General features: G+C 36.7%; 1 protein-coding gene across 7 annotated transcripts in view; it reads right to left on the bottom strand.

Moving 5' to 3' along the window:
- The window catches only part of PPARG (peroxisome proliferator activated receptor gamma), a 130389-nt gene that overhangs the window by 74003 nt on the left and 34360 nt on the right, over positions 1-22026 (bottom strand). Inside the window, exon 1 of one of the 7 annotated variants that reach the window (XM_070576494.1) lies at positions 17707-17803. The exons of the other annotated variants lie outside the window; for them this stretch is intronic. The gene's annotated coding sequence lies outside the window, so the exon portion shown is untranslated. Of the gene's footprint in view, positions 1-17706; positions 17804-22026 lie in introns of those variants that run through there. 7 annotated transcript variants of the gene reach the window in all.

Genomic DNA, 22026 nt, shown 5'->3' on the forward strand with positions numbered 1-22026 from the left:
AAATTCAAAGTGGGAGCAAGTCTCCTCTTGTCACATAAGTGTCCTAACAGAATTGCAGTGACTCGTGGATTTAAAAAGATGTCCCCACATAGGGCAATATATCAGATGGCAATAACTCTCTGAATTACACTTATCCTAATATTCCCCAAGTGTAAGAAATATATATCCGGTTAATCTACATTGAGTAACTAGTCATCCTGCAAGGGGACTAGCAAAAGTTTCCTTGTCTATCACAGAGCGACAGCTTGGTGGGAAAATGCTTAATGGATCTCAACAGCGCAGAATAAAGCAGACAGTTGGGCAATTACATCATTATTTTCAGCCCCAAAAACCTTTATAAAGTAATTGAAGTTAAAGTAAGTTTCTTGACAGTCCAAATGACTGAGGTAATTATAGTTGCATAGAACTAGTTATATCTATATTCAATTTGAATTCTCAGTAAAGGAGCTTCTCCTTCCCTCTCAATGCTGGGAAATTTATTTATATTACAGACACAATGATATAATATTTAAAGGTGTGACTGAATCTAAGATGCTTGGTTGAATTTATGATAGACCAAAATAAATGATTAGGGCCAGCCCGGTGACGTAGTGGTTGGGTTTGCATGCTCCGCTTCAGTGGCCTGGGGTTTGTGGGTTTGGATTCTGGGCATGGACTTACACACCACTCATCAAGCCATGCTGTGACAGTGGTCCACACACAAAGTAAAGGAAGATTGGAAGATGTCAGCTCAGCGACAGTCTTCCTCAAGCAAAAAGAGGAAGATTGGCAACAGATGTTAGCTCAGGGCCAATCTTCCTCACCAAAACATAAATAAATAAATGATTAAAGTCAAGAACACTTTCTTTCCTACTAATGAAATAGGACAAAAATTAAGCCCCATTCTGTCTACAGATATTCCTACTCAACGTCCCAAGGTGTGTTTGAGTCTGGAAAGCAACCATCAGCCTCATTCCTATTAGGTGGCAGTATCTCACCCAATCTCCAATCATCACCTCATTCCTGCCCTCAAATTCCAACTTTGCAAAGTCTCTCCAACTTTTAAAAAACACACACGTTTATGGGGCTGACCCAGTGGCATAGTGGTTAAGGTTGCAGGCTCTGCCTCGGCGGCCTGGGGTTTGCAGGTTCAGGTCCTGGGCGCAGACCTAGCACCACTCATCAAGCCACACTGTGGCAGCATCCCACATAAAATAGAGGAATATTGGCACAGATGTTAGCTCTGTGCCAATCTTCCTCACACACACACGCAAAATAGACACGTTTATTAAAATGTTCTTAAGATTATGCCAAGTTATAAGAATGATAAAATTGGCAGAATGATGCCGTTTTAGAGTGAGAGAAATCCTTTAGAGTCAAAAACAGTCTGTTAATAAGATGAGAAAATGAGGTTCCTGAATGACAAGTAAATTCTCCAGGTTAAACGGCAAGGTAATGACAAGCTGGAACTAGAATCTAGGTTGTTAGGCCTTTAATCCTTAGGCCAGCCTACTACTGGCCTTCACCAACTTCTGCTCTTCTTTCCATAAATTAGGCACCACAGGTATAGAGTATAGGGTGAGTTGAAGAGAAAACACGTCAACTCTTTCCAGAATATCAGTAAATAACTGTTACCCATTTTTCAATACCTATGGAGATGGATGGGTGAAAGGCACTGCTTCCTCCCACACTGGCTCAGTTTTGATGGAGCTCACTCATGCCACACAATTCTATCTGGGCATCTTCTCAGTCTTGTTCCTGAGGCCAATCATATGACCTGGTTCTCAAGTTCTATAGTAGTCTCTTTTACTATTTGGACAATACACAGATCCATTATTTCCAACTATGATCTAAGGGACTAACTCCTGGGACTCTTCGCCTGCTGGTACTTCTCTTATCTTTTTTTTCTCAGACACCATTCAACTTGCCCATCTACTGTGTAGCTACGCCTCCTAAGCCTCTAGTAGTTCTAATACTGACCTTTAGCTCATCAAACATAAAATTGTTTTGAACAGCTAATTATTCCACAGCACCTGAACCTAACAGCATCTACTCTTACAGCACTCACCACATTCTGTCATTCCTTCTCCCCCGAAACTATATTACTTGAAAGCAAAAACTTGTCTTATTTACCGTATTTCATTCATTTATTTGTTCAACAAATATTTATTGACATCACAATATATTGGTAGGCATTGAGCTTCATGCTGGCTTGATGAACGAGATGTGTTCTTATCTTGTGGAGTTTGAAAATAGTCAATAAATAAAAATTACAATTTTGATAAACATGGAGCCTGGCACATGGCAGGCTCAATAAATGTTGTTAAAACTTTTAACACTGTATACAAATCAAGCAATATACGAAACACCCCAAGTTACTAGCAAAATACTTATACAATGTGGGTTGTTTAATCATATTTTATGTTAGTGATGTTTTGTTCTATCACACTACAGCACTAGGTAACTTAAGAAACAACTTGTTCACATGGACATTAAAATGATCAGAAATAAACTGAGACAATCTCATTTGTATTTAATTATGTATCTGTTTTGTCCTTAGTTATTGAAAAAAATGTATTACATTTTATTTTAGAGCTATCCATCCAACCATTCCTCAAATATTCATCAAATACTTACTGAGCACATTCTAGGCATAAAAGATAAATTAATAAGCCAAGGTTCTTATCCTCAATGAGTTCACATTTAACTACATTTATCAAAATTATCTAAAGAGTGATCTTTCAGTCTACTTAACTTTGAAAGTCAATCAGCATGCACTGATATCAGAAATAATACATTTGCTTAAAGAAAGTCATTATTATCAGTGGACACTATGTAATCACCAGAAAATTTATGAGAGTTTTGACATGCATGTGAGTATCTTTATCTTCAAGGCCTTAAGATTCCTCTGTGGGGGCTGGCCTGGTGGCACAGTGGTTAAGTTCACATGTTCCGCTTCTTGGCAGCCCGGGATTCACTGGTTCGGATCCCGGGTGCGGACATGGCACCACTTGGCAAAAGCCATGCTGGGGTAGGCATCCCACATATAAAGTAGAGGAAGATGGGCACGGATGTTAGCTCAGGGCCAGTCTTCCTCAGCAAAAAGAGGAGGATTGGCAGTAGTTAGCTCAGGGCTAACCTTCCTAAAAAAAAAAAAACAAAAAATTCCTCTGTGTCCTACTCTTTATAATATCAAAATCTGAAAGATATTATGATAAGATGCATAAAAGAGCCTGCCGGTGAATGGGATTGTAATGTAAATTTTTGGAGCTTCAGACCATGTCTAGGTGCACTGGACACCGGTTGGTTATCAGTGCTTTGCATCTCAGGGTACCTCTCTATAGAAGGCTATTGCTCTCCACCCTGTGGAGAATCCCTTTGAAGGACAGGTCTCGGTAATTTTACAGAGTGAGGAAAGGAGTAGTGAAAGACCACTTTTCTTATGCACACGCACAAAAGTTAACTTCTTCTACTGAGGGATGTAGGGCTTGGGCAATATAGAGGGTGAGGAGAAGGTCATCTCCCCTTGAACTTGGGAGACATAAGGGTATGGGTGTGGTTGTAGGTAGAGTGCACACCCTCAGAGGAGAAAGAATGGGGATGATTAGGAACGATTATACATTGAGGAGGATGAAAAGCTTTTTAATTCAATCCTGATTTATGACAGTTAAAAAAAAATGAACAGTTTGGTATTTGAGAAGGCTGCTCTCAGTATCTGGTCTTCAATATTACTTATGAAACCTATCTTTGGCCAAGAGAAGCTGAATATTAGTTAGTCAAAAAAACTCCCAAAATTTTAGTACGTTTAGGAGAAGGCAACTACAGTAGTAACAGCGTGAATGATTCAATAACAAAAAGTCAGAGAAGGTCTGAAAATCTATAGTTAATAAAATCATAGTATTTTACCTGTATCAAGTTTTTTAAAGCACTATTCAGTGTTTAGAATGATTCACATCAAATATTCCCAAGAAATACATTATTAAGTATTTTTTATGTTGCATTACTCTTAAAACCTTGCTTTTTTTGGCTAAAGACTAAATTTGGATTTTACTCTCTAGATTGAATTTGGATTTTTAAAACTTCTTTAATTGTTTTCCCTATCTTTTATGTAAAATAAGCAATGTTAGTATTGGTATATAATAGTGTACAGTATTCTCTTCTTTTGCTATAACTTCACTTTAAAAGTTGCGTCATTAAATGCTATCAGTGCTATGAACTCTTACGCTGGCCCCTAAAAGGTAAGAGCTCTCTGAGAGAACAACACACAACACCTCTTTATATCCCCAGAGCCTAGCACAGTGTCCCTAGTTGGCATAAAACACATGTTTATTATTTTTGTTGATGATGAGAACAATGAGGGAACAGCTGCTTGTCACATCTGTCTCACACGTATCATTCAAGGAGGAGTTTAGAGACCTAATGAACTGACAACAGCATCAATTTTCTTCTTGTTCCAATAAGACTTAAATTTCGTCACGGTGCTCAAAAGGAAGACACATAATTGCCAACAACCAGAATGACTACCTAAACTCACTCTCCCTCTGCCCAGAACATCTGCTGCCTTTCTCTAGTGCAGTCAAAGCTGGCCCGAAGCCTCATCTTCTACCGATGGTTGCATCAGTTCAGGGTTTCTTCATGGTCACAGGGGACACAACACGGAAGAAATGACATCCCAGTGGGACACATGCCTTTTGGAAGAACAAATAATCCTGTATCCTAAGATGTAAATTTCACCACAACCATCACAGCAAGCCAGGTATTCCCAAAGAAAGAGACAAAGGAAGTCCACCTTTGAATATATGTGTCATTTTTTCAAAAAGGCAAAATCCATTCTTCTTTAACCAAAAACTGTAATGTGGTTCAGATTTTCAAAAAGCAACCTTTTTGTATATAAGATTAATAATTTATGTACCATTTTGATTTAAAGCAAAATGATTCAATGAAATGACATTAACTTGCAGCCACTAGCTGCTACAGTACACGTGTATTTGATATTTTAAAAGGCCTTCTTGATCCCAAGGCAGTGTAGTCTACGGAAAGGCAGAGTGACACTGGAGCCAGAAAGCCTGAGTTTTACGTTCTTATCTGGTTCAGTCACAGACTGGTGTCAATTCTTAGGGTTCACATTTCTCATCTCTAGGATGAGAAGAATGCCCATCTGCAAAACAGAATAGTCCTCAAGGTTCTTTTGGGTTCTAATGTTGAGATACTGAACAGTATGCCTATAACTAGTTTATTTAAAGTGTAATGGCAATTCTGTATATTGTATTTTTATTCATGTTCTAATCCTGAGTTACTATTTCCTTTTCATACCTGTCTGCTAATTAGGTGAAACGCACTTTTATCTGGAAAAAAAATACCAAATAGTAAATTAAGTCTCAAAAAGAAAAACTGAAAACTTCCCTTTTTTCCCCCCTTCAAAAGTTAATTTGCCTGTAATACCTGAGAAAGAGTCTAACCTGTCTAACCACTTTCTAGGGATCAACTAAACACTTTTCAAATGACTGTGCCTTTGAACCAAAGACGTCCCATGTAAACTGTGTTAACTTGTCGTTGCATGTAAAATCTGAAATTCTCCAGTAATTTTGGTTTCTGGCATAATAAAATACCATGGGCTATCTTATCAACTGACCCATATTTATGTTTCAGGAAATCCTAAACCTCTAAAACATGCATCTTCTTCACTGTTCACATTTTATCAATTAATTTTTCAAGATCAGTTACATGGAGATTCTCTGGGTAACATATCCCATCACTGGTGAACCACACTAGGAATCCACAAAGATCCTAACACAAGCTTAGAGCCACAGAGCTATATGCCAGTTTAGTTCATGCAAAATAATCAATTTACCAGTTTTGCAACTGTACTAAAGGAAATACATGGACTGTGGAGACCTCAGACTCACAAATCTTAAGACCAAGGAGATTAACACATTCAAACTCAATTTTTCATATAAGGAAAATGAGTTCCAGAGAAATTAAATGATTTGTGCAAGGTATTACCCAGACGGTTGGCAGGAGAGTTTAAGACAGAAATCAGGTCTCTTCACTCCCAGTCCGAAGCTCCAAATTGTGCTCTATCTCATTAAAATGACACAATAAAACGTTCAAATAAATAGTTCTAATCAATTATCCTTCTGCCAGTGATCACGTTAGAAGTCTATCAAGCATGAAAGCATTAGCACTATGATGTGATTCACTTAACGTGGGTGAATCGCCCACAAGAATGCCATAGTTCACCAGAGTTCAGAGACAGGGCTGTCTACAAAGTAAGCACTCAATAACGACTTGGTAATTAAAATTTGGTAATATCTGAACAATCAATTCACTAATTCATTTTGCTGACAAATGTCCTTTTGCCTCATTCATTGATTCTTCATGAGTCACCCTAGTATCCTGGAGTTCTTTTGGTACCAGGAGTTGTCTTTCCTATTGACGTAGTTCCTTGATCTTATGAAAATAATAAAATTACTACGTGAAAATTTACACCGAGGTAATAACACTCCAATTTTTAAAAAGTATCTTAGAGCTGTACAGTGTTTTTTATCTCATTTGAAGTTCACAATGACACTGGGAGGTTATTCAAAGCAAAACAAGAAAATAGCACCACCACTGAATAGTGCTTTATGTGGAAGCAGACAATGGGCTTTGGCCACAAAGTTACACTGTATCGTCTATCAAATCCTAATTGCTATCATGAACAAAGTGGGTCTAGTTCTGCTAAGGGAACTCTTAAAATTCCTACTTGTTTTTGAAGATTCTATACTCCACTTGTATAAACATATTTTGTGAAACATATTTAAGAGCAATAATGGTGTTAGTTGATGACCGCTCTCTTTATTATTTTATTAATCAAGTTGTCATGTATAAGATTTAAAATTTTGATAAGAATTCGTAATATTATAATTTTGTGAGCTTACGCTGTTCCAGGCACTGATTTATTTAAATCATCTTTAATTCTCACAACTACTCTTTTAGATGAGAAAACAGAGATAAAGTGACATGCCCAGAGTAAAAACGATATAAGTGACAGAGTTTGAATTCAAAAGTAGGTCTGTTTGACTATACCGTACTGAATAAAGACAAATACGCAAAGCTTTACAGCCAAAAACTGTTACCAGATGGTTTTAAAAGATACTAAAGTGTCTTCCAGTCTTTGCACCTTCTTTCCCCAAAAGAAACATTTTTATTTTCCTTAAAGGACAGAACACACTGTTGTTTTTCTATATGAAAAAATGGTTTTTTAAAAATAACCTTTTATTATTACAAAACCAATCCATATTCATAGCTGAAAATTTAAAAATACAGACCGGTAAAAATAAAACCATTATATTTCTACTACCCAGAGATTATCAGTCTTAGTGTTTATCTAAGTGGATAATTTTCTGGGCATATGTATGATCATAAGTATATACATATACACAAGTGCATACATACATGCCTATACACAAGCATTTGTATTTTGAAATAAAGGTAATTACTGGTGGTAACCTGCTTTTTAAAGCCAATGATCTCTCTCTTTTCATTTTAGTGGAAATTTTCATCTCCAACAATACCCAGTCCATATTAACATTTTCCTAGTTGACCCAAAATGTTTTTATAGCTGCTTTGCTCCAAATCTTAATCTAATCTAGGATGATGAAATGCATTTGGCTGTAGGTCCCTTAAATCTTCTTAAATCTAGCACAGCCATCTCCCTCCACCCCCAGCTTCCCTCAATTTTAAGGCCACTGACTAACTGAAGAGATCAGGCCAGTTATCATGTAGAATGTCTCACGCTCTGACTTGTCCAGTTGTTTTCTTGTGGTATCATTTAGCTTGCTTCTCTATCCCTACGTTTCCTATAAACTGGATATTATATCTGATGATTTTTGGATTCAAGTTAAAACATTTTTGGCTTGAATGTAACATAGATGACGTGCTATATTCCTATTCCATCACATCAGAGACAGCACAGGACTGACCATTGGTGATGGTAAGATGGATTACTATTTTCGAATGATGATAGTCTGATCTTTCTGTTATAGGGTTACTTTTTTCTCCTTGCAACCAGAAAGTAATCTAAAGTACTGTAACTTTGGCATTATAAGGATGTTCAGTTTCATCGACCATTCACCTAAAGATTTTAACACACTGAGTCTTATCTTGAATCAATACTCTGAGTTTATGAAATTAGAATTCGAAAATTTTTCTATGACTCCTTCTACATTTATTACTGACATTTTTCTGTAAGTTTGGACTTTGTTCTGGGAACTAAGGTATGTGGATACCCTGAAATAAAGTATCTACTACAAAGGAAGAATAAATGTTTAATTTGTTCTCTGTTATTAGATAGAAAGATATTAGATATTAGACACTGGATATTATTAGGAAGGTAGATCTCTTCAACATCTGACGTTCTTGGTTAGGCACAGCTGTTTCTTCTGTTCACTGAAGGTTTACATCATAAAATACTTACACATCTAAGTTTCTCCTTGTCAATTATTTTTAGAGAATTCTGTTTCAACTTCACTCGTCTCTGTTATCTTTGGTCCCATGACAGATACAACCCCATCCTATCCCCTGGTTCTTTAGCTATCTAATCCTTTTTCTTTTTACCGCATATACAAAACCACTTATCAACCCCTAATGATACATCTAATGCTTCAGTTTTATCTAACAATTTCCATTAACAGGGATTTTCAGTTTTTAGCGAGTGGTTATTCCTCAAATACAGTGGATAAATAGAATACAAACTTAACTAGTTCTTCCAAAGTTATGTTGTGTGCCAGCATATCTTCAGGAAGAGAGTCAAGGATCCCCGATAGGTTTGTGGACTAATTAAAGCACACTCCTACTCTCTAGTTTGTTCTTTATACTCCAGGGGTGCTTGTCTTCAGATATACTAAGCTCTAAGAGGAGGCTAAGTTTTTATTTTACAAACATGAGCTCCATTTTAATAAAGTTTTCATTTTAAATATTCAGAAACATTTTACTGAACACAAAGGGAAGGAGAGGAAGACTAAAACATCAAGACAGACAAGAAATAACTTTTTCAGTTCTAAAATAAGCACTCTCCCCTTAATAAAAATAAAAATAAAATTGAGTCTTAACTCGGTCCTTCTTCCAATTATGTTTTTATTTATCTATTGCACACAGTCAGATGAACAGCTCAAAATGCCTAAAGTCACTCTGGGCAAGTTGACAAGTATCCTACGCATTGAAATGAGAGGTGGGAAGAAGGCCAGATTGCTTAATTGTTACTTGGGAATCTGAGGAGGTGGACAAGCCAAAATCTTTAAGGGGATCCAAAGAGCACAACTTCTTCCTTAGGCAGTGGGAGAAAACAATGGGCCAGATTTTCGTTCTGTGTAATTTTATAGGATGATTCCATTGTATCATCCATTGTTTCTTTCATGTACTGCCTGAAGGGGAAGTGTATTGTTATCTGTGGGAGAGCTTCCATAAGAGAATTATAGAGGATGAGAGCATAGCCTCTGGGAGATTAATGAATGACGGGACATTCAGTCTAGTATGGAACGTTCAGATAAACATTTTGGGAACTGTGTACCTGAAAGACCTATGCATTAAGGTCAGGAAGTTTTAGTGATCAAGAGTTAATAAGATGGGCAATATGCCAGGCTGATTAAAGGGGCTTGGAAGAGACCATTTAGGGGAGAGGGGGAGAAAAATAGGGGTCGAGAGGGGGTATAGTATTCATGGATAATAGAAATGTGAAGATGAGATTGTCATATCTGCAGGAAGTCTTAGAGAACACTTAATCTAAGCCCCTCTTCATTTACAAATGGAAGAACCGAGTCACAAAGAGGTTAAGTTACTGGACCCACTCTCCAGTACACTAAACAGTATGTTTTCAACTGGCTCTCCTACAGGACAGGGATATCTAGAGAGATATATTCTTAGGAAGTCCTAGAAAAAACCTTTTAAAAATCTTTTTTCACAACTTTATTGAGGTACATTTTACACATCATAAAGTTCAAGTGTAGAATTAAGTGAATATCTGTTAAGTTTACCAAGTTGTGCGCCATCACCATAAACTAGTTTTAGAGCACTTTCATCACCCAGTAGGATCTCTCATGATGATTCACAATCAATCCCACTTCCCACCCCCAATCCCAGGCAACCACTAATCCACTTTACTTTTTTTCTTTTTTTTTGAGGAAGATAAGCCCTGAGCTAACATCTGCTGCCAATCCTCCTCCTTTTGCTGAGGAAGACTGTCCTTGAGCTCACATCTGTGCCCATCTTCCTCTGCTTTATATGTGGGATGCCTTCCACAGCATGGCTTGCCAAGCAGTGCCATGTCTGCACCCGGGATCCGAACTGATGAACCCTGGGCCACCGAAGCAGAACGTGTGCACTTAACCGCTGGGCCACCAGGCCGGCCCATAATCCACTTTTCTGCCTTATCGATTTGCTTTTACTAGGCATTTCGTGTAAATGGAATCATACAATATATGCTCTCTTGTGTCTGACTCTTTTCACTTGGCATAATGTTTTTGAGGTTTGTCCATGTTGCAGCATGTGTCCGTAAGTTTCTTCTTATCAGTGAGGACTCTAGGTTAGGCTGTGTATGAGTATACCACATTTTATCTATCCATCCAGTTGATGGACATTTAAATTGTTTTCAATTTTTGATAAAAAGGTTCTAACTCCACATTTTCAATTTTTCTTTCATTTTAATGATACAAAATTTTTCAAAAATTCAAATTTTGGATTATCTGAATATCTGATGATTTTATAAGTGAATACTTACAGGCAGGTTCAGTGCCACAGTTTGTATTTGTGACTTCATTGTGCCCAATATTAGTACTTTAGTTGTCCAGGATTAATGACAGAAAGTCAAAGGTAGATTTTTAATAGGTAAATAATTTGAGTTAAGTGAAGGCCAAATGAGATCCTGTAATGCGTAGAAATGACTATTTCACAGAAGAGTTCAAAAAGAGAAAAGTTGAGGGAGAATTTAATCATATATATGGCACTGAGTAGCAGAAGGTGTTGAACCCCAAAAAGCATGTGTTATCGCAGTCATTTGCATATTTAAACTGTTCATTTGAATGTTAAGGGTTTTTTAACTTATTTAATTTGTTTTGGTTTTATGTAAGAGCTATATGCACAAAAAGTTTATATCTAGTTTTATGCATATTTAAATTATATTATAATAAAAATTATGTGAATACTGAGAATCATAAGAAATTTTTTCCTTAAAAGAAGTCTGTGCTTTACTCAAGTAATAATAAGATATAGCTATATAAAATATCTGAACTAGACTTTAGAGTTTCTAACTCTCTCATTTTATAAATAAAGAAAAAAGAGGTGACACGACTGGAGCAAAATTGTACAGCTAGTTAGTGACAGAGCTGGGTCTGAAACAGGCTGGTCACTGCTACAGCTACAAAACATCGATTCTAAGTTGTATATTGTTAATTTCACTGAGCCTCTAGTCATTTTATAAATGAGACATCCACTGAGATTGAAACAGGAAACAGATTCGTTTTCTAAATCATATTTTTCTACTGATGACTGAATAATGATTATAATCCAAATCTTTAATTCAGTATCTCAGATCTGGTATTCAGGTAGTTGGCATGGAGAAGAAGGAAAAGATGTTTTCGCTAAATTCAAGATTCAAGAGGCAGAATGGCAATAATTGGAAAGAAGTGGAAGACCAGGGTTCAAGCTTCACTTCTGCCACTAACTCCATTTATGAGTTTAGGCAAATTACAACGGCTCTGGTCTTAATTCCCCATTTTTAAAGTGGAGATAAGGAAAGGAAATAGATAAGATGGCTTCTAACATTTTCTTTTAGCTCCTCCACTCAATGAATTTTAAGTTAAGGCTTATCTATTATAAACTCCTGTCCCTAATCAGAATCACACCTAACCTCTGCATAGGTTAATAAGATTATTGCTATAACCTGCCCACCCACCTACCTATTGTTTTTTATTTCCTAACATGTAATTTAAATTCTATTCAAAAAGACGCGTCTACTTACTCCCATGCACCTGTGGCTATAGTAGTTTCTCAATAAATGTTGAATGGATTCATTAACATGTGAATGAATTTGTTAATTCCTATTTTCTGCCATCTCCCAGGACTTGTTTCTGGTTTCCCGATCTTATTTATGCTACAACACTTAATGATATATTTTTCTTGATTAGCACAAAGTAAATGCTGTTTGAATGTCAATTCATTAGTTCTCACCCTTAATAACTCATTGTACATAGAGTCAATACTACATAATTTACGCCTAAGTTGTTTCATATGTGTACGTTTATATTATTTCTCCAAGTATAATGTTAAATCCTTTAAAAACATGACGCGCTATGCCTTTTACTTCATTTATTCTTCTTAGTACAGCATTGGGTGTTCAAGACTTGACTGACTGTTAATTCCAAACAGATAATATCCTGTCATTTCAAAGGCCTTCAGGAAAGCAGCCTACCGCAAATGCAAATGTCCAAGAGAAGCTCAGCCCCCTTGCTTTACTTTCGGAAGAGGTTCTAAGAAAGATAGTTATCATTCTTTGAATAAGGCCCCTACACAAACCTAAAGACCAATATTCAAATACAACATTTCTCCTCCTTACCTTCTTTTCCCAGCTAAATAATCAGTTTCTCATAATTAATTCTTTATACTGGTTTCAGGCTTTGTCCTTGAAACTTCTAGTATAATTCCCTGAGTTGTACATAGAAAGAGTCTTGGACTGTGAAGGAGCACAGGGTGCTAATGGAGGCTTCCCACTTACTGGTGTCTGGACAAGTCGCTGAGCATTTCTGGGCTTCGATTTCCCCAAACGTAAAATGGGAAATATCTGCCCTGTCTTAGGGGATCTTGTTAGGATTAAACATGTTGTTATATAAAAGAACTCCTCACATTTTAAAGCTCTATGCAAATGTAAGATATTATTATTTTCCTATTGTTATAAGAACACCAAAAGCTTTTCCTCAAGGTTATAATTTGAGAGCTTCATTGAATAAACACTAAAAAAATACATGGGCAAGAAAGTGAAAGGAAATATGCTATAGTGAAAATGTTAGTTATTTCTGGGTGATGGGATTATGAGTGATTATTTTTTGCTTTATATTTTTCTGCATCTTTTTCAATAGTAGCTATTACTCTTAAAATTTAAAAAGTTACTTTAAATAAAATAAAGATACTGTGCCACATTTGAGTGCTAAAAATAACAGTTATCAAATCTGGAGAAGTCTTTCGACGAGAATATTAAGCAAGTCTTCTATAGTTGATAAAATTAAATTTCTGAGTAGATTATTAAGGTAAATGGAAGAGAGATTTAGCTAAGCTTTTCAAAGAAGACAAAAGTTATCAAGAATAAAGGCGTTTCCATTTTTCTAAACAACTATTATCTTCCATCTTTGTTTTTTCTCTGAAGTGTTTCTGCTAGGTATCAGCGTCACTAGTCCTGAAAGAGTATCAAGAGGTGAAAGACTCACAATATGGAAAACCTCAGACAGAAAGCTTAACATCAGTATTGCATAAAAGACACCACAACCTCCTGACCTGGTTAGTACCCTCCACCTCTCCCCACTCCCCAAGAGCAACCAGCACTAATCTGGTGGATCCCGTGATGTTCAGAATGTGTTCACAAATCAATATCTAGCTCAGCTTCCATCTTATTTACTGAGAATTCTGATCAGCAGCCTTCGGTTGCAGCACTATCTCAACCTGAATATCATTTTCCCTCTAACACATTCTCATCCTTCCCACTCCTAAGCCCCCTGCTTAGTGTATCTGAGATAAAGGGTTACATAAGATGGCCGTAGACTTTATTATCCAACCTGGAACACTTGTAAGCGTGAAGGAGGGCACTATTAAAAATTACACTAGGACAACAGGCTTAAACCAGGACTCTCACAGGTGAACCAGGACATATGACCACTTTAAGCAAAGTGAGGAGATTTAAGAGGGAAGTTTCATGATGTCTTCGGTCCTGACAACTAGAAACTAGGTCACTGCTGCCATGGTTGTTTTCACATTGCCTTCCACTTCTAATGGTTAGCTCAAGCATCTAGAAATCATATGAACACTTTTATTGGAGATCTAGAATTAAAACGTGGTGGAGTGAATTTTCTTTGTTGGTTTTTCTTTTCTTCTTTTTGTAATGTGAAAGGTTCACACAGGGCAGTTGTTTGGCAAAGGAGGTGAGAATTGCAAAGGTTTTGCCCTAGGCTGTCTTGCATTAAGAATTGTTGCATCTGGCCACTTTTCAAGTAACCAGATGTGAAGTAAGTGATGCCCATTTGGATGACAAATCTCATTTTAATATCTTTCAACATAAATAACAATAACAATCATAAATATATTTATTTCAAGGCTTCCAAGAGGTGAGAGACATTACCACACAAGAACCACAGTCTAGAAAAGCTGGAGAAAACAATGGTCTTATTAAAAATATTTTTTAAACAATCAAAAAAGCTTATTTCAATGCAGGTGGTAAAAATAAAGCTTGGTTTGATGGCTACAATTAGTCAAAGCACCAAACGTAGCAAAGACCAGATAACTCAATTCAGTAAATTCTTTAACACTTGGGAAGTCTTAATCATAAGCTCTAGCTATTGAAATGACTGTATTTTGGGGTTATTACTAAGTCTGCCAAGGCCCCATAAACACAACCTAAGCCAATAGGGGCTTTGATGGTACTAGTTCTGATATATTCTTTGGAGAGTACACAGAACACCAATGTAGACTGAAAAATATCTCAGTATCAAATTCCTAACAACAAACCTTTAAACCAATCTGAAACTACAAGAGAATGGATCAAGCTACCTTGAAAGAAAATTAACAATACTTTCTATCATTCAAATTTTGTAGTATAATGGGCCCATTAACCTGATGGAGCTTTCAATCCATCAGATTAAGCTAGTTTGATGACAGTTCATACCATTTATGTCCATAGTCATAAATAAGACTAAGATTTGCAAATACACAAAATGAAGGGAAAAAAATTTAGAAATAAACTTAGAGCAAATAAAGAAGTTAAACTGTAAAGAGCGATATGATAGGACAATAGAGATAAAAGTAGATCAAATGAACAGTTGAAGTAAATGTTGGGACATGAAGGATTTGTGGAAAAAATTCAGGACAGGATGACTTTCATCACAAAGTATTAAATAACCAGTAATATTTGTATAGTCTACTAAAGTATACAAGGTATTTTTACATATATTATTTACTTAACCTCAGAGAGGTAAGAATTGTTTCCATTTTATTACAAAATGAGCACAGGGTAGCTACCTGACTTGGCTAAGATCATTTGACCAGGAAGTAAAATCTGAACTTAGAAACTTAACCCAAATCAACAACACTTGTTGAGTGAATCAAGTCAAAAAATTCTGCTATTTACAAGACACTATGGGAAACACAGAGAAGTATAAGCCTGCCCTTAAGGAATTTGTAACTTGCTGGAGACACAAGCTGCAAAGAGGTGAAAAGTTAAGTAACAATTCATGATTTGAATAAGAATTCGAGCCAATGATAGAAGAGATGTCACAAGGTAACACCTGGTTAATTGGTAAATAAACGGAAAATGACTAAGTTTTCACAGGGACTCAGAAGAATATGTCAAATGGGATGGTTCATGGAAAAGGCTCCATAGAAGAAATGGGGTTTTGGCTTATATAGCGATCAGGATACAGATACTACAAGAATATGACCTGAAAGACAGCGACCATGTATTTTGTCATTTTCATATCTACGTCACAAAACCTCAATAACTACTATTTAATGAATAAAGACGATTGTCTGATGAACTGATTAACGGCTGAATGAATGAACACATGGAGAGGAAGTATGGCGCACTCTAGGCAAGGGGAGGGAACAAAAGTATTTCTGGGGGATAGTAAATGCAAGCAAATTATTGTGCTTTACAGTAGTCTAGTAAGTGGCTTACCCAAGGTTATACAGTCAGAGGAAGTTGCAGGAACTACAATATAGGTCTCCTGACTTCCAGTGAGAAATAGAGGTATAAATGGATTGGCTTTAAAATTAGATAAACCTAAGCTAACATCACCACTATCAGTGGTGTAACTTTGGGCAAGCTATTTAATCTCTTCAAGTCTCATTTGTAAAATAGAATTGTTTGTTTTGAGGATTAACAGAAATAATGTACATAAAGCAATGAGAAGTGCTTGGCACAGAATAATTATAAATATTAGTTTCCTGCTCCCCAGACCACATTTTAAAGAGTATTTTATGTTGTTAAAAGATTCACTTTAGTTTTACTACTATCGGAAAGATACTCTACGCAGTTGCCTCATGACTTAATTTATTCAAACCTAATTTAGATTTCAGATAGCTTTTTTTTTTTTTGCTGAGGAAGATTCACCCTGAGCTAAGATCTGCTGCAAATCTTCCTCTCTTTTTTGTATGTGACCCCCACCACACCATGGCCACTGACAGACAAGTGGTGTAGGTCCACACCTGGAAACTGAATCCAGGCGCCAAAGCAGAGCATGCTGAACTTAATCACCAGGCCACCAGGGCTGGCCTCGGATAGCTCTTTACTGTACACATATGTATATCTGTAACATTAGTAGAATAATTTTCAAATAGCTGGATTACATATGGGGTCAGTGACCAAAGAGTACACATGTTGATGAAATTAACAATACTGAGGAATGTACTGATATACCTGACTCTACTGGGTTAGAATTACATAAAACCACATATTAAATAAAAACAAATGTAATTATTACTTTCATTAACTTTACTAAAAACTCTTAAAATGCTGGAAGTTGTTTCTATACTTTTAGAAAAAATAGACAAATGCTAAGGAGAAAAAGGCAGTTAAAAAATGATTTGGTTTTAAAAGCAGCTTCCAGTGTATTTCCTGAAATAATCTTCAATAATTTCTATATCTTCAGTAAAATGTCATTTGCTATTCAAAATGAAACTAAGACATTAACAGTTCCCAAATCACCAATTCAAAGTTATCTAAATTCAATTTAAATTTTATTTCACCCCATAACATTTACCAAGATGAAAAATGGCTTACTGTGTTTAAGAAAAAGATTTTACACAACCAGAAATGAAAATGGCTTTCTGGTTGACTGAGTTAACCAGAAATTCAATTTAACCAAGAACAATGTATACATTGTACATCCTAGTTCGTCAACATTTCACGGGACTAGATTCTGGCAAAAGAATTGGAAAAATGTTCAATACAACAATCAGTAGCAGAAAACTATCTATCTCGGCATGAAAGGTAGGTAGACATTTTATGGAGCCGACCATCGCACTCCATCAGACAGCAGAGCCCCAGATCCCAGCCTTTCTTCCACTGCCTCATCTTCTTTCTGTCTACTGAGATATCAATTATCCTCTGGCTCACGTTGCTCCTTCCTCAAGGCTCTGTCCTAGGACTCTTCACTCTTCCAATTCCACATGCTCTCCCTAGGCAATCCCATTACGGAAGGTTTCAAATATCATGGATATATTGAGACCAAATCTATGTCTGTCCCAGTCGTCTCTTCTGCATCTCAGCCCTATAGACAAATATCTATTTGATACATCCACTGAAACATCTCATAGGTGACTCAAATTCAACAGGTCAAAAGCTGCATTTGTTATCTATTCTCCAAAACTGGTCTCCTTCAGTGAGCCCTATCTTTGTAAATGGCTCCACCAATCTCCTAGCTGATCATGCCAGTAGTAGTAATAATAATAACAATAAAAAAAATAATAATAATTGACTGCTCTACTACTCACATCCAATCAATCACCACATCCTTTTGATTCTACCTGTTACAGACATTCAGCCACTTGTCTCCATCTCCTCTGCTATCAATCCTAACCCAAGCTCCCCTCATCTCTCACACACATCTTTCCCATTGCTTCCTACCTGGTCTCCCCACATCTGCCTGTTATCTCCTCTCCAACCAATTCTGCATACTGCAATCGAGTGACCTTTTAAAGATGCAAATTAGATTACATCACTCCTGTTTAAACTCTATATTGACTTCTGGTTATCTTAAAGCCAAACTGCCTTGAATAATCTGGTCGCTGTTATCTCTGAAGCCTCTTCCCACTCCTTTTCTCCATTTAGGTCAGTAAGTAAACTATGCTTTTTGTCACCTCAGAGCCTCCAAACACGTTATTTCCTCTGTCTGTACCATCTTCTCACAGCTCCCTTAAACTAATTCCTGTTCTCTCTTCAATTGTCAGCAGAAAACTCACCTCCCCAAACTCTCAGACTAGTTAAACCACCTGTTATCATTCTGTACAACTCATATTACCCTTTTCTTCCCTCACAGTACTCATCGCTTTAGTTATCCTTGTTCCTTTTCTGCTTTCCCCACGACATTATAAACTCAATGACAAGGTGATCATTGCAGCACCCCCAAGCTACCACCAAGAACCTGAACAAAGCCTTAGAAGACTTGAGTTTTAGTGCTGGTTGGTTTTATTAACTTGCCGTGTTATTCTGGCAAGTCACTGAACTTCTCTAGGCCTCCTTTGTAAAAGGACAGGGGTTGGATTTGATCAGTTTCTTAAGCTTCACTGATGTATAGATCCTTTTTAAAGAAAGAAAAAAATCTTACAGACCTGCCAAGGTTGTGTGCTCAGGCTCCCCAGGGGTCCTGTAACCCCAAGTTGAGAAAACTATGTAAGAAACCATGAAAATGTCCTTGAGTTGTGAAATCTGGGCTTTACAATGACCTTTTAGATTATTGTTGATATAAAAACAGTATTTTTAAATTCTAAAATTCTCAGAGCCCAAGAATATATTTGTGTATCCCCAAGAATCTGTGGATCCAAATTTGAAAAAGAGATGGTCTCTTCCAGGTCTAAGATTTCATCATTCTAAGAAAATGGCTGTTTATTTTCCAGAGTACTTCTTAATGAATCATAGCCTACACAAAGGCTCATAAACTGAGATTTGGGAGAGAATGCAAGGAATTCCACAGCATCCAGGCATTCAGAAAAATTCTTTCATTTGAAGACAGAAGATTCTCAGCTACTGATTTTGGCAACAAGATGAAAAGCATTTGACCTTAAGTCAATGTAGGTGGCAATGAAAGGCTGATAGAAAGCATTTCCCTGGGCTCAAATGAAATGACCTTCTTGATTACATGGAGAAGTATGTGAGAACATGAGTTAAAAAATGAGAGAAGAATAATACAAAGGCAAAGGGCAAACAACCCAAATAAAAGACAGGCAAAGGACTTGAACAGACGTTTCTCCAGGGACATATAGATGTCCAGTAAGCACATGAAAGATGCTCAACATCATTAGTCATTAGGGAAAAGAAAATCAAAACCACAATGAGATAACACTTCACATCTACTAGGATGGCTATAATAAAAAATATGGAAAATAACAAGCGTTGGGGAAGATATGGAAATTGGGACCCTCATACTTTGCTGGTGGGGATGTAAAATAGTACAGTAGCTGTGGAAAATGTCTTGGCAGTTCCTCAAAAAGGTAAACACAGAATTATCATATGAGCCAGCAATTCCACTCCTAGGTATATACCCCAAAGAACTGAAACTTGAACACTAACGTTCATTGCAGCATTATTCATATAAGTCAAAAGGTGGAATCAACCCAAGTGTCCAACAACAGATGAATGGATAAACAAAATGTGATGTATAGGTACAATGGAATATCATGCAGTCATAAAAAAGGAATGGAGTTCCGATACATGCTTCAATATGGATGAACTTTGAAAATATTGTGCTAAGTCAAATAAGCCATACATCAAAGGACAAATATCCTATGATCCCACGTATATGAAATAACTGGAATAAGCAAATTCACAGAAACAGAAAGTAGAAAAGAGATAACCATGGGGTGAGGGGTGGGTGTTGGGGAGTTATTGTTTAATGGGCACAGAGTTTCTGTTTGGGGTGATGCAAACGTTTTGGATATAGATATGGCTGATGGTTTCACAATACTGTGAATGTAATTAATGTCACTGAATTGTATACTTAAAAATGGTTAAAATGGCAAATTTTATTTTACCATGATAAAAAAAAGGAGAGAAGATAGGCAGCTTGCTATTTACTCATTTGGCATTTAAATTGCTAATGTGTTAATGATTTAATAGATATATAAAACGCACACCACATTGTTTTAGTAGGAAGATTTGTTCTACAATTAAGGATCTCAAGAATTAACAGTAGTAAGTATGTGACTAAGCACGTAGTCCACCTGCTTCTTTGGAATTACGGAGGTCTCCATGACTGCTTTATCCCTATCAAGCGCACAAACTCTAATTCTACGTCTCCCGTTAGTCATCAATCACCCTTAGCGATGAATGTTAAAGCCCTCAAGGATAAGTGAAGAACAGCTGAACTACAAATCTAAATATTCTGATGTTTTCATTATCCTTTTTATCTGCTTCTAGTGGCGGTGACAATAATTGATTAAATGACTATCAGAATCAAGGAGAGAAAAGTCAGAGCACAATTGTTCTACACAATAGGCTCTAAGAGAAGAACTTAGTACTACTACGTCTGATTTCTACCTTAGAGCACACACGCTTTGCAAAGGAAACCAGAGCTTTACCTGTGTCATTTAGATACTAAAGAATCATTTTTATTTGTTCAATTTGTTTGCCTTTTTCTTTCAACTTGACGAGTGATTCCAATAGAAGCAAGTGCCATTCTTGGCTGAAAAACCCTGGGATTTTAACAGCTCTTTCGTGACATGAATATATGTTTGAAAGGACTTTCCTGAATGCAACTTGCCTGCGCTGTGGAAGAAGTGTCGCTCTTCCCATCTCTGCGGACTCTGGCTCTGAGGCCTTTCTCCACAGTGCCAAAAGGCACTCATGCCAGCTGTCATCTTAGATTCTCTGCTGCAGTCTTCATTCCCTTTGGATTTGGGCTCCTCATACTCTTAAAAAACTTGCCAAGTAAGTCAAAAGAGACAATGTCTTTAGTTTTTCTCAGGCTGCTTGGAATTAAACCCCTAAGTGGAGAAAGGTGACATCTATTCATAATAAATATTCTGTTCTTCAGGCTTCTCTTTACTAGACTTCTTACCAAATGCCCAGAGGCCAGGCTCTCAAATTATCTAAATATAAACAGAATGCTTGTTTCCTGATTGAGACCTCATCTGCCAAGATTCCACTCAGGCTGATTTATAGGTAGTTCTAACTCCCTAAGTACAGACGATTGTAACAGAAGTGGCGACACTGCCCATGTCAGGCAAACAGAACAGCTAAAATAAAATCTATAGCAAGACAAAGAGGAACAAGCAAAGTGGGTTAAAACACCCAGTTTCCTTCTCTTTTTCCACTCAGTTCTTTTCACCATACCTCTCGTATTTTAAATTACAAGATAACCTCTTTCGATATAACGTATATGTATACACAGTAAATGAGTCACTCTTTTAAAATAATACTGTGAGAGTGCATAGTTTGAAAAAGATAAATAAATACTTAAAAATGATCGAACTTTTAAAGGAGAAATAAAAAATCAATCACCCTCTCCCTTTAAGTTCGTATTTTCACAGGACGGCTGAATCTATAAGCCGTGCTACTATCTTGACTTAAAACCCAGGATATCTGTACAGCTTCCACTGAATATTCAGTTTTGGGATACTTGGTTTTCCTGCCCAAGATTTTAGTTTCCACCCAAGAATCAAACAGCCATTTATTAAAATCTGCACTTTTATGTGTCCCATGTAAACAAATACTCTACCTCAAGGGAAGGGAAGAACAATGACAATCTACAAGGTTGAAGTTGGTAATGAAAAGGAGAAAAAGACATCTTCAGATGGCCAGATCGTTGAAGATAAAGTCTGCTAACAGTAAAATGTCAACTCTGGTTCTAATTCCTCATCAGAAAGATGAGAAGAATCAGTGATTCCCAAAATAGCACTAAGTAAAATTGCTAATATTCTGGAAAGTGGTATAAAGCATATAAAAACATGTATTTGGAAAACTATTCCTGCAGTCAATTTTCTCATTTAAGAACATTAACCAGAGACGTCTCTGCTGACTTTGTTACAGCTGTAACTTTTCCACTGTATGAAGCATGAAAGTTACAAATTGGCTTGCTGTCTGAGTGGTCTGGAAAA

Source organism: Equus przewalskii, chromosome 15 (assembly GCF_037783145.1).
Source record: "Equus przewalskii isolate Varuska chromosome 15, EquPr2, whole genome shotgun sequence".
Classification (NCBI taxonomy): Eukaryota; Metazoa; Chordata; class Mammalia; order Perissodactyla; family Equidae; genus Equus; species Equus przewalskii.